Source organism: Gobio gobio (assembly GCF_949357685.1).
Source record: "Gobio gobio genome assembly, chromosome: 10".
In the NCBI taxonomy this organism is placed as follows: Eukaryota; Metazoa; Chordata; class Actinopteri; order Cypriniformes; family Gobionidae; genus Gobio; species Gobio gobio.
In genome coordinates, this window is record NC_137116.1 from 6,338,192 (window position 1) to 6,356,415 (window position 18,224).

Here is an 18,224-nt window from a genome sequence, read left to right on the forward strand (position 1 = left end):
AAGTGCGCAGACACTTCTAGTTATGCAAGCTTGATTTCACGTGGCACTGCATTCTGAAACAATTCAAAACGCCGTACGATGCATTCTCAGGATGACTGCGAGGGTGCTACAGCAGACATTAGCATAAACATAGTCTTTTTCCCTTTTAGATCAACTGCTGTATTGTCATAGAGGAGCAACAGTTCTTGCCGTGTCAGTAGATAATGCTGAGGTTTATAATATAACAAAGTGAAACCCATTTTATTTCTATAATCAGGATATTTAACAAGAAAAACTTTGGGCAGGGCTTGATTTTATCCATTGAGAATTGATTGAATCATGAAAAGTGGACGATACCTAGTACTAGAATGAAATCAAATGGTTCATAAAGGATAGGACATCATGAAATCAGCAAAAACGGAAAATCATTTTTATACATCATCTTCCATGCTATAAATTGGTGCTCTTTTATCGTTTTCTATATATAATCCATTCATAATTTAAAGAAAACTGTTGTTTGTCAAGCAGACAACCAGCTACTGACAGACGCATTTAATTACGGGTGTGAATCCACTAAATTCTTCTAAAGTCCCTCCTGAAATTGCTATGATTGACAGTGATAACCATTGCAACGGACTGGACAAAACATCTGACAAGCCTGTCAAAACAGCTCAGTGTACAAAAATGAGTCTGTATTGGCTGAATACATTCAGCAGCTTCTGCTGTTAAAGAAAAAAAATAATATTTTTTTAACAATAAGCTAATCAATGCGTTATTCAAATAATGTATTACAATATTAGTATTAATAATTAAATTGTTTGTTTATTTTGTATTTTCAAGTAATCCCAGTAGTTAAATAATTAACCCCTCTAGGCTGTTGGGGTCTGTGCTTAATGAAAAAAAAGTTCCCTTCATCTAAGGCCTAGTCCACACATACACAGGTATTTTTGTAAACTCAGTTATTCCCTCCTACGTTTAAAAAAAAAATTGCGTCCACATAAAAACGCAAAACACACTATGAAGCTCTGTTAAGAGCATGCCAAACCAACAGGTGGCAATATAACCCTAACCGTAAAGTCAGGTTGGCCAATCAGAAGCCTGGAAAAAAGGTTATTGTCAGTTCCGGTTCTGGCGGTTCTCCGGTTTCACTGTCCACACGACAACACTGCAACCAGAGTTTCTAAAAAACTTCACCCAGGCAGGAGTTTAAAAAAAAGTTTGGTCGAACCGCCAAATCGCAGTTTTGAAAATACCCATGTTCATGTGGACAGGGCCTTAATGACATGAGACTATGACTTTTCCTGTACTTACTATCATACTTCAGAACAATAGTCATTTAATAATCTGTGAAAATAAGTATGGCAAATGAGCTCATGAGTGGTCATCTGCAACCATCTACTGGTTATAATGGTAATTTCATGCCATTTTCATTTTAAAAGTGCTTGTTTACCAACAGGTGGCAGAAATCGTCAACTATGCACATTTTCCATGTTGTCTCCATGAATGAAATGGAGAAATGTAGATCTTCTTTAAATTGAATTCGACTTAAGTTTAAGGTTGAATTGTAAATGGAAGTGGTTTGGATTGTAGTCCGAGATATTCGGCTATATAAACAAAACTGACAATCTTAAGCAATAAGTGTTACGTTCCAGCAGTTTGCCAATTTGGTCAAAGAAAGAAAATGTTTGTCGGAAAAGTTTTCTTGTTAAGGGTTGGATTTTGCGTGCCCTGTATGAGACATTATCAGTCCTTTTGCCAGTCACCTGCCTGTTTAACTCTTTCCCTGCCAAACAAAGAATTTTCCGTTATTTGTGAGAAAAAAACGCTTCCCCGCCAAACACAAAATTTTCCAAGTTTCCGTGTTTTCACTGTTATCCGCTAGGGGTGCTAATACGCATCTTCTAAAAGAGTACAGAATCTCCTGATTAAAACACAGCCGAAGGAGACGCAAAAAACAAGCAATCGTATGCAAGCAGATGCATATCGTTAGCCTCATAGCATAATTGCCTAAGTCATATTTCAATGTTTTTGGTAAACAAGAAAAAAAACATTTTTAGGTATTTTTTCACAGTAAAGTTAGGCAGATATCTCAATTGGGCCAACAAATGACTTAGGCAATTATGCTATGAGGCTAACGATATGTAAAATAACGCGATCATCAACATTAAACATCATAGAGATCAAAACTGCCTAATGTTACTGAATGAAATGTCGACCCAGGACGAGCTATAGGACAGAGCAAGTATTTGGTAAAAATTTGATTTTCTTTTTTTATGAAACTTACCCATATTTAAGTGTTGATAAAAAAGGAATGCATGAAGCTAGAATAAAACTTTTTGTTTGTTTAAAAGCAGAGGGTCTGCTCCTTCTTTTGATATATTGCATGCTCAGATATTCATACAACAAAATATTCTATGGGCCATTACATTTTTGTGAAAATGATCAAAAACCCTGGCAGTGGCTGGCAACTCTTTTTTTTTTTTTTTTTTTTAGCGCTGGCGGGGAGTTAAACGACAAACTGTGCTACTTGTGTTTGTTTCACGAGATGTAACATATCGTCGCTGTCCGATGAAAACCACGTATGTCCATTTTGCAGATTTTAAGATTTTTCGACGGTTTGAATGTCCAGGTTCATTTCCGTATACAGTATGCTTCACATATCTAAATGGCCAATGAAAAGTTGTGAAATCATGTCATCTGATTTTCACGTATATCCATTTGGTGTCAAAGCTGTCAATCACGCCGCGTATCTCCCGCCCTGTGGAAGCATCTCGCCGGTCTCGTGAAGTTTCATCGAAGCTCAGCACTGGATAGCCGAATAACACTGTGAGGTAAAGTATCAGCAAACGTTTGTTTTTGACAACTGTTCTCAAGTTTATTATATATTCACAACTATTATTTATCGGTAAATGGTCTAGACGAAGTAATTGTCACCGAATATTTTTATTTATTTTTATATTTGTGAACCTGGCTGACGAAAGTACGACATTGAATCTCTCCACAGTTTAGTTCTATTTAATAAACTGAGCGTATTCCTCTGTCAATATGAAACGCGACTTGGCCATTCTAATTAATGATCGGAAGAACGCGTATCGAGCACCGTTACTGTAAAATATGCACGTATGTCCATTTAAACTCAATTTTGGTCAAATGTGGATTATATCATTACACTGGCAACAATATGGTTACATGTAAAGATGCCGTACCAAGTATGACAACGCTACATTCAACTGCTTTTGAAATACAGTGTTTTTTTCACTTCCTGAAAAGTGACCGTTTTGGACATACGTGAGTTTCATCGGGCAGCGACGATATGTTTTATGTTAAAAAAGGTTAACGTACAGCCCTGCCTAAGATGTAGACTAGGGCGTAGCTGTGGATGCAGATGCTAAGTAAATTAATATCAATAAGAGAAACTCATATTTCACACATAGGTTGCTGAATTTATGCCTACAGATCCTGTCTATGGTACGGAAAATCTGGTTGTTTATTGAGAAGGAGATGAAATGTAGTTGCAATAAACACTTTAAGAATCCATAGCAGCGGATGACTATTATTCTGTTGCGTGGAATTTAGGAACAACTGCTGACGACACAGTTTGATATTTGGTTGACCAATCAGTGGAAAGGGGCGTTTACTTCCCACCCACATGTTGAGATTGAATATTCAAGCCGTTCATCCATTTTCTACCACTGAACGTAAAATCGAGGCATCGTATTCAAAATTGTCTGCTTTTAAAATTAAATTAACCAGTGAATGATATGAAGATACCCTGATTGCTCTGGTCACGACAGTTCCATCCTTCAGTGGTGTGAAGGATATAAATATCCGCAAATAATCTGTTAAAGCAAAGAGTCTGTTTTCAAACAGAGAGCTATAAGCATGGAGAGCAGTAAGTCTCTGCGGTCTTGATTTCAGTGATGAAACAGTGTACCCCAGTTTTCTGCAGTCAATCTTTCTAAGTGCCCTAAAAAAAAAAAAAGGACAGCGCTTGTTTGGCCTGGCAGACGTCCATGTACGGACATTTGGACATTCCAGAAAATGTAGGTAATGGCATTAAAGCATGTGAAAATAGAGGAACTGGATGTAGGGGAGAACTAAAATATGCAGGAGTGAGAAAAGAGAGAATTTGAAAAAGAAGGAAATGCTAATTGGAATGTTGGATGTTTCCGGAAACCTGGATGTTTATTTGCATGCAGAATGATCTGCAGCTGCTAGTCATCAAATTAAAAGCAGACTGAAGGATCCGATCCAAAAGGCCTCAGGAAAATAAGAAGGAGGGAGAGAAACTGGAGGAGAAAATTTGCTGCTGATTGATTAAAAGAAACTAATAAACTTCATATTTGGTGAAGGACGTTGTGAAAATCAATATTTTCTACCTCTGAATAGGACTGTGATATACATTAACAATTATTCCACATTTTTCATCCTTTGTCAAAATGTAATTTATATTTAAATATTTCTTAATGAGAGGGAAAAAAACAGCCATTGCAGCCAATTCCATTCAAAATGTCAAACAGAATTGTATACTACGGCTGTGCGATATTGAAGAAAAATGTGATATGCGATATCCTTGTTAAATAATGCGTTATGTGATATGCGATACGATATTGCTTTAAGTGTGTAAAATCTTTCCCCAACTGATATCTTTCACTTAAAGCATAACCGACTGTGTTTACATGAATACTCATCAAGACAGGCATTTTGACACAACTGTGTGTGTATTTGACAGTCCGAGTGTGTAACAAGACATGAAAAAAAGAACAGCTTGTGCGCACGTTTCGGTGTTTGTGACAGACAGCAGACAGAATAGGAGTTGTTTGAATAAACAGAATAAACAGTTGTTTTTTGCAAGTTATTGCGTTAAATAACTCTTTTTGACGTCAAGCAAGTCACATAAGTAACAGTCGTGTGCCCAGTCTATTCTCTGCTACAGTTTATGCGTCAACCTAAAACGTACACTTTTCACAATGTTGAAGTAGCCTATTAAAATCATTCAGATATTGCATACCCTTGCGATATGCATATTGCAATATGTACATTTGCGATATTTCGATAATTTCTATATATTGCGCAGCCCTATTGTATACTGTAGAGTGCGCTATTACACATCTTCTGAAAGAGTACTGAATCCCCTGATCAAAACACATGAGAAGAAGTAAAAACAAGTGATATCATATGTTATTATATATTCATGTAAAATTACTGTACGTGATCATAAACATTAAACATAAATCAAAACTATCAAAACTGCCTAATGTTACTGAATGAAATGTCGACTCAGGACGAGCTCTAGGACTGGGAAGCTTTGGTGTGTTGATGGACTCGATCTACTCCATCTGTGTTTGATCATCGTTCTGAATCTGATCTGGATGTAGTCTTTGACAAAAACATGATTTTTTTTTTTGCTCAAAATGTTGCTTTTTTTATGAAACTTACCCACATTCAAGTGTTGATATAAAAAAGCCATGCTTTTTTTACTTCGTTTTCTCTTGATCTCAACATAACAAAAGTTGTTTTCATGCCATCTTGACATAAAAAAATCGTAATTATAACTGCAGTAAAGTTTGTTTGATATTAGACATTCAATCTTTTCTTCAACATTAAATGACACGGAGAACAAATCTGAGCAAACAAGCCTAGTTTCACAAATGTATGATGCTCTGGAGATTAACAGCAAACTCTTAACTGTGATATTAATGTTGGTTAGCAATTAATATTAATCAGGATAGTGAATGTTTTAAAGGAACACGCCAACTTTTTGGGACTTTAGCTTATTCACCGTATCCCCCAGAGTTAGATAAGTCCATTCATACCATTCTCATCTCTGTGCGTGCCATAACTCTGTGTGACGCACCCACCGCTAGCCTAGCTTAGCACAAAGACTGGAGGTAAATGGCTCCAGCTAGCCTACTGCTCAATAAGGGACAAAATAACGCCACCATTTTCCTATTTACATGTTGTGATGTGTATAGTTACATTGTGTACTAAGACCGACGGAAAATGAAAAGTTATAATTTTCTAGACCGATATGGCTAGGAACTATACTCTCTAATGATCAAGGAACTTTGTGGCATACCATGGGTGCAGCAGGCGTAATGATATTACGCACTGCGTAATATGATTGCGCCTACTGCACCCATGGTACAGCAACAACTTGAGGGAGAGTAAATGATGACAAATGGTGAGAAATGAATCAGACTTACCACCTCTAATGCCATTTTAAACCGGAATACGGCAGATTTCTTCATTTTAAATCAGAGACGTTAATACCCTCATACTCTCAAATTGCCAGACTAGTCTAATGAAGTGCACATTAAAATCCTTCTGACATTAAAAAAATGTGCCTTAAAATATATTCAATATATCACCCAGCCTTACTTACACAGGCCAGAATCAGTGGCTAATGCCGTAACACATCGTATTAAATGTGAAACAGCAGCAAAGAGAGATGCTGCCAAAAGAGAGAGAGAGAGAGAGAGAGAGAGAGAGAGAGAGAGAGAGAGAGGGGAGAGAGAGAGAGAGAGAGAGAGGAGAGAGAGAGAGAGAGAGAGAGAGAGAGAGAGAGAGAGAGAGAGAGAGAGAGAGAGAGAGAGAGAGAGAGAGAGAGAGAGAGAGAGAGAGAGAGAGAGAGAGAGAGAGAGAGAGAGAGAGAGAGAGAGAGAGAGAGAGAGAGAGAGAGAGAGAGAGAGAGAGAGAGAGAGAGAGAGAGAGAGAGAGAGAGAGAGAGAGAGAGAGAGAGAGAGAGAGAGAGAGAGAGAGAGAGAGAGAGAGAGAGAGAGAGAGAGAGAGAGAAAGAGTGCCCTTTCACTGCAGGGATTACCCAAAGCCCTTCCAACAGGACAGAGTACATAGATGGGTACGGGAAAGAGAAAGGAGAGGGCGTGTCCTGATGGATGGATCTGGGAAAGAGGCGTTTCCAGATGGATCAGCGGATGGAATGCTATTAGACGGGTCTTTGGCACAGGACCCTGAAACCGCTGTGCCACAGTCCAAATAACACGGCTTTACGGACAGATTACACACACACACACACACATCCACTCAGTCATTCCTTCACTGCAGCAACTGTACTTCTGATCAGCATGTTTAAAAGACGTGGGTTTGGCTCACAACTGTGGATTTTGCATTAGTAACACTGTTATATAATTTCCAGAAGACGTTTATTTTATTGTTAATAATACTGATTAATGTTAATAATAATGATTTGTCTCAGATTTTAAGTATGCCTTTATCTGGCAACAGGTTTTCCTTCAAAAATGTAGTGCACTTAATTTGATGTAAACATAAAGCAGTCCTCTGGTGAAGCACTTTTATTTTTTCTAGTTTATTTCAGCACTATTTTTTTAGTTATTAAATCCTTCAATCCATACAAAAACAGAGTGCTGTCAAAATTAGCGTGTTAATGCATGCAATTAATTTTTTCATTTTAACGTGTTAAAAATATTTAACGCAATTTGCGTAGCATCTATTTTTTTGGTAATTCTTTGGCTAGCATTACATTATATGATCACACTCTTATTCATGCAAATGCTTTTAAACCATTCAAGTGCGACAACAAAAGAGAATGCGTGTTTGTGAATGTCCTGAACAAGTGACACACACACACGACACACAGAAAGACAGACAGCGCGCCAGAATCCATTTTCTTTTGCGCTTTTACAAACAATAACACACAGAATAATGACAAAATGTCCGTTTTGCCAAGTATCCTCATAAGAGCAGTCTTAAATGAGTTAAATAACATATTAAATGAACGTAAAGACTTGTAAGGAAATGAGATGCACGTGACAGCGCGTCAGATCCACGTCATGTTCGGCAGTGGCAGATCTTAAAGTGACAGCAGCCACTAACAATGTCTTCATTGTAAAAAATTGTATGTGCTATTTACTTAAAAAAAAATATGGTAACAATATTACACATTATATTTTTGAGTAGTTTTTAAGGTTTGATTTCTTTAATGGAATCTACCTGAATAAATCTTCTAAAAACTCCTAAATTATTTAGACTATGAGACAACAAATTTAATATTTTTAGTGAAAAGCGCTTTTTTATTTTAAGTTGAGTCAGAGTAAATGGAAAAGACCTGTTCATATTCAACTTTGAGTAATGTTGTACAATTAAAAGACTGCTGATAGCACAGCACAAGTAGGAACAAACTTGTTAATGCACTAGCATTAGCAAAGTTATTCCTCATTGAACAAAGCAACATGTTCATATTATTAGTACATGCAATTTTTCACAAGCTAATCATAAGCTCTACTCTTTTGCACAATGGTACCGATCAAAACTTCTGTCAAACATAACTAAACATTAAACATTAAGAGATGTTTCTCCTCACTCAAAAACCCATAAAATAACACTTAATAACTCCTTTAATTGTATTAGCATAATCGGTTCCTCAATTCAAGCCTCAAAATATTATTCCTTAAAATAATTAGGGAAATGTATCTCTTGGTTTTTTTTGTGAAATGTTCTTAATATTTTCTATACAACACAACTACAATTTTATTAATAAAATAAACTCACTATTTTTAATTATCACCTTAATTTTTTTTAGTGAAAATTACAAGACCGGTGATTCATTTTTACAGTGTCATTAATGTTCATCAAAGAACGAAAGGAACAGAGAAAATTGTAGCTTTAATAAGGAATGATCTATATTTAATGTATTATTTATGCAGTGCAGACCGTTTGATAACTTTATTCAATTTCTGTATATTTCCTACATGTTAGACAGGAAGGCCACAGGTAAATATGACATTTATAATAATGGGTTTATGTGAAGATTGTTTTAAGTTCACTTAAATTAAAAGTTGTTATTTTTTAAAGCCTAATAAATGTTGAAATTGATAGCTTTCAGTTCAGTTACAGTCATGTTGAATGTCTATAATTAATGGGTTTTTTTTATTTTTATCTATTTCATTGAGACATCAGTACAGGGTTGCCAGGTTTTCACAATAAAACCGACCCAATTGCTACTCAAAACTAGGCCAATTGCGTTTCAGAGGGGGTCCCCCGTAAAATCAACTTTTTTTTGGTGGGGGTTCCCCTGCTAAAATTCATATTCCTAAATATCACATTATTGGGGTCGCTTCATTCATAAAAAGATGTCATGAAACAAATATTTAAAATATACTGTCTTTAAGTTGTTTCTACATTAATTTAGAGTAACTGTGAAATTCTTACAGTATAAAACTATTAAAAACGTAGATGTTTTTAATCGCATAATTACAGAAAGAAAATGTGTGATTAGTTAATCGTTTTAATCGATTGACAGTACTAATATATATAGTCAAAGAACTTCAGCCTTAATTCCAACTAGGGATGGAACGATTACCGGTTTCACGATAAACCACAATAAAATGTACTGACGGTTTGTAATATAATTTAAAATTTAATTATCATTAAATCACGATTTTCAAAACTTGCGATAAATCCTGTCCAGCCAGTGTAAGTCTGGTGCAGGTACAGCGCGCAACATTGTTTTTTGAATGAGAAGAAATGGGGGAAGGCAGTGACAGCTCAAGGAGATTTTTCAGCCTTCTAAAAGGACCAAATCTGAGGTGTGGTCATATTTTGGCTTTTACAAAAGTCCTGAGGGAAACTTAAATTGAGGATGGTAACCCTGTCTGCAGAACATGCAAGAACTAAGTCGATGCTATAGGGCCAAACACTTCAAATCTGCCGAGTCGTTTTCGTGACCATTACCCACTGTTGTATAGCGAACGCAAGGTGGACTTAGACCTCAATAACAAAACTACGTCTGGGAAATAATTGGACACAAAGTTGAGTTGAAATATTTTATCTCACTCACTTGAAATTAACATTAAAGTTCTCAGCAAGTGGCTTTGAGCCAAAGACGAAGGAACAAGTTCAGACAAGACTATTAAGAGTGACATTTAAGGGATAATAATCTATATTCATTGTACACTTATTACCAAGATTTTCTTTACCACATAAATAAATACGGGGACATATTGAATTGAGATTAATGTTTTAAATCTTACCTGTTTATAAATCCATTTTGTACAGTGTACAAAACAATCGTCCAGACAAGATGATCACAAGAAGTTATAGTAATAATTATAGTAGTATTAATAGTAAAGTCCTCTGAGTTCATTTTCAATACTATCAAAAACAGACGCAAGATGCAAGTTGCATTTGAATGAAACGAGAGAGCGCGTCCGTTGTGTGTTATAATGCGTTACTATTGACGACAGCCATTATAAGGAAGGAAATGCCACTTAAAAAGTGCATAGAGCTGCTTGTTTTATTTGTTGTTTGTTGATTTTAAAATATAAAACTTGTTGAAATGTTTTCAGTGTGCGCTTCTGTTCTTTTTGAACACTTTCATCTCATTTGAACAAAACTGTGATAATATTGATAATCGTGATAATTTGGGTCACTGAAATGTTCATACCGTTACAATCCCTAATTCCAACACACTGAAGTTAGAAATGTGTGAGTGTGAAAGAGTAAAACAAACTCAGCAACTTGCTTTGCAATTATGAATAAAACAGCATTTCATATCAATGTGTTGAAAACCCTGACAAGACTGATTGTTTACAAAAAGGACAGATATGATGAGAGTGAATGGTATGACCCTTTCTCACTCAAAAGTTGAAGTGCTGTAAATTGATACACAGAGAGCCTCATTCATTCCCCATATCTTTTTTTTTCTGGGAATCCCCACAGGTCTAGAGGTGACATTTGGGGACGCAAATAAATAATAGCCATGTTCATGTGATTTTGGCCATTACAAAAAGAGTGAAAAATAAAAACATTGCTTCCACAGCGACCAAAACTCACTGATGCCTCACAAGGATGAACCCAGCCAATCATCTGCTTCTAATTAGCATATTTCCATTAGTATGAGAAGAAAACATCTTGACTTCAGATTTTTAAAAAAAAGCACCTGAAGCCTCGACACCAGGGACATGATGAATTATTGACATTCAAAACCATACAAAATGTACTTAGTGCAGCCTTCAAAAGACTAAACTCAACTGACCAGCGAAAGAAAAGCAAGCTGTCATGTCCGTTTCAGGGCTACAGCTGCTCCTAATGCGATCAATATAATCTGACAGCAAAATCATTGAATTGAGCACAGCAGGCACGGGGCTTCCCTCACCATGCGAGCCCAGTCCTCTGAGCACGAACTGCAAAAAAGTTCAAAAAGGTTGACAAAAAACACACTCTCTCAACAGCCTTCAACATAAGCAGCACTTTTACAGATGAAGATGCAATGTGCAGATTTCAGGAACATTGCAAGGCGTTTCTGATAAGCGGTTCAGACTCAACACATTTGACTAACAGACTGAAACGTGAACGCATCAAACGCTGTGTGTAACTTCTACCTCAGGGATTCCCCCAGACACCTAAAAGTGTCAAGCAAGAATTCTACTGAGCATCTGCATTCCAGAACCGCAAGCCTAAGAGGAACACGGAGTAAAAGGAAAGCGGGATCGAGGAGGTTCCCAGTTTTCTGACTCATCTAGTGCACTTCATCACTCCCTTTCTGGTCATTACTGCCGCTCGATGAAACGCAGGACTCCGGCACTAGCTAACTATTATCTGCGTCATGCGTGACAGAGTCAAAACACTCTCTCGCGCGCTCAAACGCTCACTTTCTTTCTCTCGCTCTACTCCTTGAACTCACACACCCCTCTCCCACCCTCAACTGACTCTTTCCTCAATCCATACGAGCAAGCTGACACTTTTCCTTTTATTCCACGAGCAAAAACAGAAGGAAAAGGAACCAAACAGGAAAAACTAAAGGAAGAAACTCACCATCACCGAGGAGAGCTACTCCACGCTCTGCCTGTATGAAGTGTGTGAGTAAAAGGGATGTTTTGATTTTTTTTTTTTTTTGTTCCACCGAGCTGTAGTCCAGGCTTGAGAGAGTGGGCTGCACGCGTGCGGAGGGTGGAGAAAAGGAGAGATGGTTGAACGAGTGTGCCTCCAACAGACTAGCGATCGCTCTCCTCTCTTTCCAGCCCTGCCATCGCAAAACAAAACGCCCACGCTTCTCTTTCTCTACTCTGACCCCAGTGTGCTCGCTCGTGCTCTCCCTCCCTCCCTCTCCTTCTCAGTACACAGGCGGAGAGACGGCCCCTTCAGAACGCAGCCAGCCAATCAGAGAAGGGCTCCGTTTCTCTGCTCAGCCCGGCAGTGCACACCCACACAAACACACAGAGAGAGAGGTGAAAGACAGGAGACAGAAAACATGCAACAGGATGTTAAGTGGGGGTCAGAGGGAAAAGGGTGTATATGAACACAAACACACTGATGTGATGAGAGGAGATGAGGGAGAAAAGCTGAGGTGAGAACCGAGCGGTTAAAATAAAATATCGACAAGAAGAGAAGACAAGAGGTGAGGTGAGAACAGAAGAAACAAGGATAAAAGCAAAGATGAGAAAAGAACAGAACAGAGAAGAGACTAAGACACGAATAGAGAAAACAGAAGAAACAATGGGACAAAAAAGAGAAGTGGTGAGACAAGGAGAAGAAGAAAAGAGAAGACGTGAGGTTAGATGAGACAAGAACAGGGGAAATGTGAAGAAATGAGAAGAGAAAAGAAAATAACAGAAGAGAGACATGAAGGGACAGTAAGAGACTAAGACGAGAAGAGAGCAGGACGAGAAAACTCGAGACAAGAGGACAAGTAAGAGAAGAGGTGAGACAGGATGAGTAGTAGCGGAAGAGGAAAAAAGAAGAGAGATGAGACAAGATGGTAAGAAGAGAACAGAATAAACAATAAAAGCAAAGAAAAGAGCAGAACAGAGAAGAGAATAATCCAAGAATAGAGAAAACAGAAGAAACAAGATGACGAAAAAAAGAGAAAAGGTGAGACAAGAAGAGAAGATTGCAGGAAAAGAGACGAGATGAGTTGAGAACAAGAATAAAAGAAGAAATTAAGAGAAAAGAATAGAACAGAGGAGAAGACAGATGAGAAGAGAGTGAGAAAAGAGACAGGAAAAGAGAAATGGTGAGACAAGAAGAGAAGATTCTATAAAGAACAGACTAAGAAAGGAGAGGAGAAGGAAAGAGAAGACATGAGGTTAGATGAGTCAAGAACATGAAAGATGTGAAGAAAAGAGAAAATAGAAGAGAGACGAGAAGAGACAGTAAGAGACTAAGACGAGAAGAGAAAAGGATGAGAAAACTCAAAAGACAAGAGCAGAAAAAACTAGAGGAGACGAGAAGATGCGATAAAGAGGAGAGTGTAAGAAAAGAGATGAGTTGAGAACAAGAATAATAGAAGAAATGAGGAGAAAAGAATAGAAGAGAGGAGAAGAGAGGATACAGTAAGAGACTAAGACGAGAAGAGAAAAGGATGAGAAAACTCAAGAGACAGGAGGACAAGAAAAGAGACAAGAGCTGAGATGAGATGAGATGAGAAGATGCTATAAAGAGGAGACTGTAAGAAAAGAGATGAGTTGAGAACAAGAATAGAAGAGAAGAAATAAGAAAAGAGTAAGAGACTGTAAGAGACTAAGACAAGAAAAGAACAGAACGAGAAAACTCAGGAGGCAAGAGGACAAGAAAAAAGAGAAAAGACTAGAGAAGAGGTGAGACAGGATGAGAGTAGTAGTAGAAGGGGAAAAAAGAGAAGAGAGATGAGACAAGACGGTAAGAAGAAAACAGAAGAAACAATAATAAAAGCAAAGAAAAGAACAGAACAGAGAAGAGAATAAGCCAAGAATAGAGAAAACAGAAGAAACAAGAGTGTAGTGACTGAGCAAAATCAGACACATAATTGCCTGTTACATTTAACAAATATGTTTTAAATACTTTGTGCTTAGGAATAGACCTTCCCCCAACACAACAGAGAAGGATCCTCGGTTACCCTGGAAACAAAACTGATAAGACGTTTTACGACCCCAAAGGAATTTGGCCACATGGAAAGTCCACAGGGGAAAGACACAAAACATGTAAAACACATGCTTTTGCCTCAAGTTTTAGACAAACCGTCTATAAATGAACAAGCACCCTAGGACCTTGTATGTACACACATAACTGTCTTGTAAAGGGTCCGTTGCATTGAATATGAATGTATTCATATTCATGAACAACTTACTATTTCAGGTAACCTCATATATGTCGTATCTCCTATCAAATGAATGCTCGCTTCACGACTTACACTTTCATGTAAGTCACGTTCTCGTAGTTGTGTCGCAAGTTGTGTCTGTTGCATTAATTAGAGTATACAGGGAGTGCAGAATTATTAGGCACGTTGATTTTCTGATCATATTTTTTTTCCAGGCACATTTGACCAATTCCAAACCACAGTAATCCTAATAACTACTATTGATTTAGTATTTAATAATGTATAAGTGATATATAATTGTTCATGAAGGCTGGAAATGAAAATCACCTTATATTCAGGTGTGCAGAATTATTAGGCATGTTTTCTTTTACAGATAAATTGAGCCAAAAAAGAGATTTAACTCAGACTGAAAAGTCAAAAAGTATTAAATGCCCATGAGAAGGATGCAATACTAATGCAATACTAGACATTGCAGTTAAGGCATGACCATTGGACAGTGAAATGCTCGTTGGGTCAGCAGGATCTGACAAAAACATGTGGCGGAGAAAAGACACCTGTTAACTGCAAAAGAATTAAGAATTAAGGTGAAGAATTAAGGGTGAAACCATCAGGAACCCTTTAGTCTGCAGCGCCACCATTTTCCAGAACTGCAACCTACCTGGAATCTCCAGAAGTGCAAAGTGTCAGGATCTCAGAGACTTCAGTTAGGTAAAGAATCCTAAAAAATGACCCCCACTAGATAAGAATCACAAGCTGAAGTGTTGTAAAATACATGAAGAAGGTTTTTTTATAGGCTTTATGGCAGTACGTTTTGGGAGTTCATTTTTAGTCCATCTCTGCAAAACGGACTTCAGGATGGACTAAAATGAACTCCCAAAACGTACTGCCAGATTCTGGAAGATGAATTCTTCAAACAGTGGTACTAGAGGATGTGGTGCTGGTCCTTCAAGAGTCATTCTCAACCTATAAAACCTATAAAGCCTATAAAAAAGCAGGCTTCATGTATTTTACAACACTTCAGCTTATGATTCTTATCTAGTTGGGGTTTTGTAGGATTCTTTACCTAACTGAAGTCTCTGAGATCCTGACACCTTGCACTTCTGGAGACTCCAGGTAGGTTGCAGCTCTGGAAAATGGTGGCGCTGGAGACTAAAGGGTTCCTGATGGTTTCACCCTTAATTCTTCACCTTAATTCTTAATTCTTTTGCGGTTAATAGGTGTCTTTTCTCCGCCACATGTTTTTGTCTGACCCTGCTGACCCAACGAGCATTTCACTGTCCAATGGTCACGCCTTAACTGCAATGTCTAGTATTGCATTAGTATTGCATCCTTCTCATGGGCATTTAATACTTTTTGACTTTTCAGTCTGAGTTAAATCTCTTTTTTGGCTCAATTTATCTGTAAAAGAAAACATGCCTAATAATTCTGCACACCTGAATATAAGGTGATTTTCATTTCCAGCCTTCATGAACAATTATATATCACTTATACATTATTAAATACTAAATCAATAGTAGTTATTAGGATTACTGTGGTTTGGAATTGGTCAAATGTGCCTGAAAAAAAATATGATCAGAAAATCAACGTGCCTAATAATTCTGCACTCCCTGTAAATGGGCACTCACAAGGCCATGGACTAGAAGGCCCAGACTCTGCACGCCATGTGCAATTTTCTCATCCTCAATGGATTCGAAGCAACCACGCAAGCTCATAATTTCTTCTTCATCCAATGCAGAAGAACTTGGTCACACCATCAAAGCCATCGGACGGAACCCACAAACTTTCTCCTGCGATTTCACCTCGGACGGTCTTCTACAGCTCAGGCTAAATGCAAGTAAAGTACGAAACAGAAATTCGCTGTGTAGTTAGTGAAACTGTAAACTCTTTGTTCAGACAAAGAAGTTTATTAATGGTGGTTCTTTCCAAAGGTTCTAGACTTTTTGCCTAACTTCATCAATCTGTTCAAACCCTTTTCCCTTCAACATCTTTAACCTTACCTCTTGTCATGTATATATATTGTGTATGTCATGTATGTCTACTGTTAGTTGTAGTCTTGTTCCGTGATTTAGTTATTAGAGTTTGTGCACAATATTTGTTGGTCCTGACTCCGTGCCTGCAAACATATTGTCCCTTAAATGATCGATCTTGCTGTGCGCTCTTATCGCTTCGGTAAATTCAAATAAATAATTATTTTTCTGTGGCCATGAAAAATATCCTTTTCTAAGAATTAAATTAATAATCAATACTGAACATCCTTAGGATGAACTGATTGAATGATTGTAATGTTAATGTAGCTATATCAGGTTAATCTATTTAACCGATTCAAATATTCATAATTAATCATAATGAATAATCATAATGAGTTATGAATCATTATTAATATTTCCCCTCAGAGCTAATTCGCTACAAGAGGACAAAAAAGAGAAGAGGTGAGACGAGAAGAGAAGATAGTAGGAAAAGAGATGAGTTGAGAACAAGAATAAAAGAAGAAATTAAGAGAAAAGAATAGAACAGGAGAAGAGATAAGAGGAGAAAACATGAGACAAGAGGACAGGAAAAGAGAAAATGTGAGGCAAGAAGAGAAGATGCTATAAAGAACAGACTAAGAAAGGAGAGGAGAAGGAAAGAGAAGTCGTGAGGCAAGAACAGGAGAGATATGAAGAAGAGAAGAGTAAAGAAAATAACAGAGATGAGAAGAGACAGTAAGAGACTAAGACGAGAAGAGAACAGGACAAAAAAAATCAAGAGACAAGAGCAGAAAAAAACTAGAGGAGACGAGAAGAGAAGATGCTATAAAGAGGAGACTGTAAGAAAAGAGATGAGTTGAGAAAGAGAATAAAAGAAGAAACGAAGAGAAAAGGTGAGACAAGAAGAGAAGATGCTGTAAAGAACAGGCTCAGAAAGGAGAGGAGAAGAAAAGAGAAGACGTGAGGTTAGATGAGACAAGAACAGAGAAAACACAAGAAACAAAAGGACAAAAAAGAAGAGACAAGTGAGACGAGAAGAGACGAGACCAGAGAAACGAGTTGAAAAAGAGACAGAGGCAAAGACAGACGAGAGGAGAAAAGACTAGAAAAGAGAACAGGTGTGAGAATAGCAGGACAAAAGAAAAGAGGTAGAGAAGAGACACGGTCAGATGAGAGAAGAGAATAGATGAGAGGGGACAATAAGAGGAGAAGAAAAGAGGCTAGTTGAGAATGTGCGACGAAAGAAGATGTGAAAGGAAAAGGTGAGACGAGAGGAGAATAGTAGGGAGAATGAGAACAGAAGAGACAAGAAAAGACGGGGCAAGAAGTGAAGAAAGAATAAAAAGACGAGACAAGATGAAAAAATGGAGGCGAGACAAGAAGAGACTAGGGGAAGAAAAAGCTGAGATAAAAGAAGAGACGTGTGAGGAAAAAGAGAGACAAGAAAATGAGTAGAAAAGAGGTAAAGGTTAGAGAGACAAGACGAGCAGAGACACGAAGAGACGCTGAGAGGTGAGGTGTGTCATTTGTGTTACAGACAGAGAGAATAAATCAAGAGTGCAGTAACTCAGGGTGTATCTCTGTCATACAGCTCTCATTACCCCCTCTGTAAATGTTTGTGCTTTTCCACTGTGACACACACATACACACACACACACCTGGCATTTCCAACCCCCTGAAGCTAACAGGAAAGTCGAGATGCAAATCGAGCTGACCGTATCTTTACACGTGAACCACAGGTGTTTGCTGCTGCTGAACTTTCACACACTGCGTTCTAGGCTTGCTACGATAGTCGGTGTTGCCGGTGTTTAGACTCAACACTGCTTACATCACTTGCCAACCGTGACACCGCCCCACCGTCATTTTTTTTTTTTTTATCCTAATAAAATAATTTCGTTCAGTTAGAGAACAGACAATACAAATTAAAACTGAACGTGTCTGCTTAATAAAGCATGACCCGACCGTGAGTCTCGGCAGGAGTCATTCATCAGATTTCATTCATCATAGAGTGAGGAGCTGACTGAGATGATCGTGGAAGATTTGGTTTCAAAGCGAAACGTAAAAGCGCCTATTTAAGGGAGTTTGTCATTTGTTTTGTTGTTGTGTTTTTCATATAAAATAATAGGCTAATGAACCCACAATTCAAGCAACCCGCCACCGAATTGGCGCTAATTCAAAACCGAAAGTAAAATGTGCATTGTTTCCTTTCGTCTGTGACTCCGTCT

The 18,224-nt window shown here is 37.8% G+C and overlaps 1 protein-coding gene across 1 annotated transcript in view; it reads right to left on the reverse strand.

The window, feature by feature from the left end:
* Positions 1 to 18,224, reverse strand: part of cabin1 (calcineurin binding protein 1) — a 170,471-nt gene that overhangs the window by 56,263 nt on the left and 95,984 nt on the right. The window lies entirely within an intron of this gene.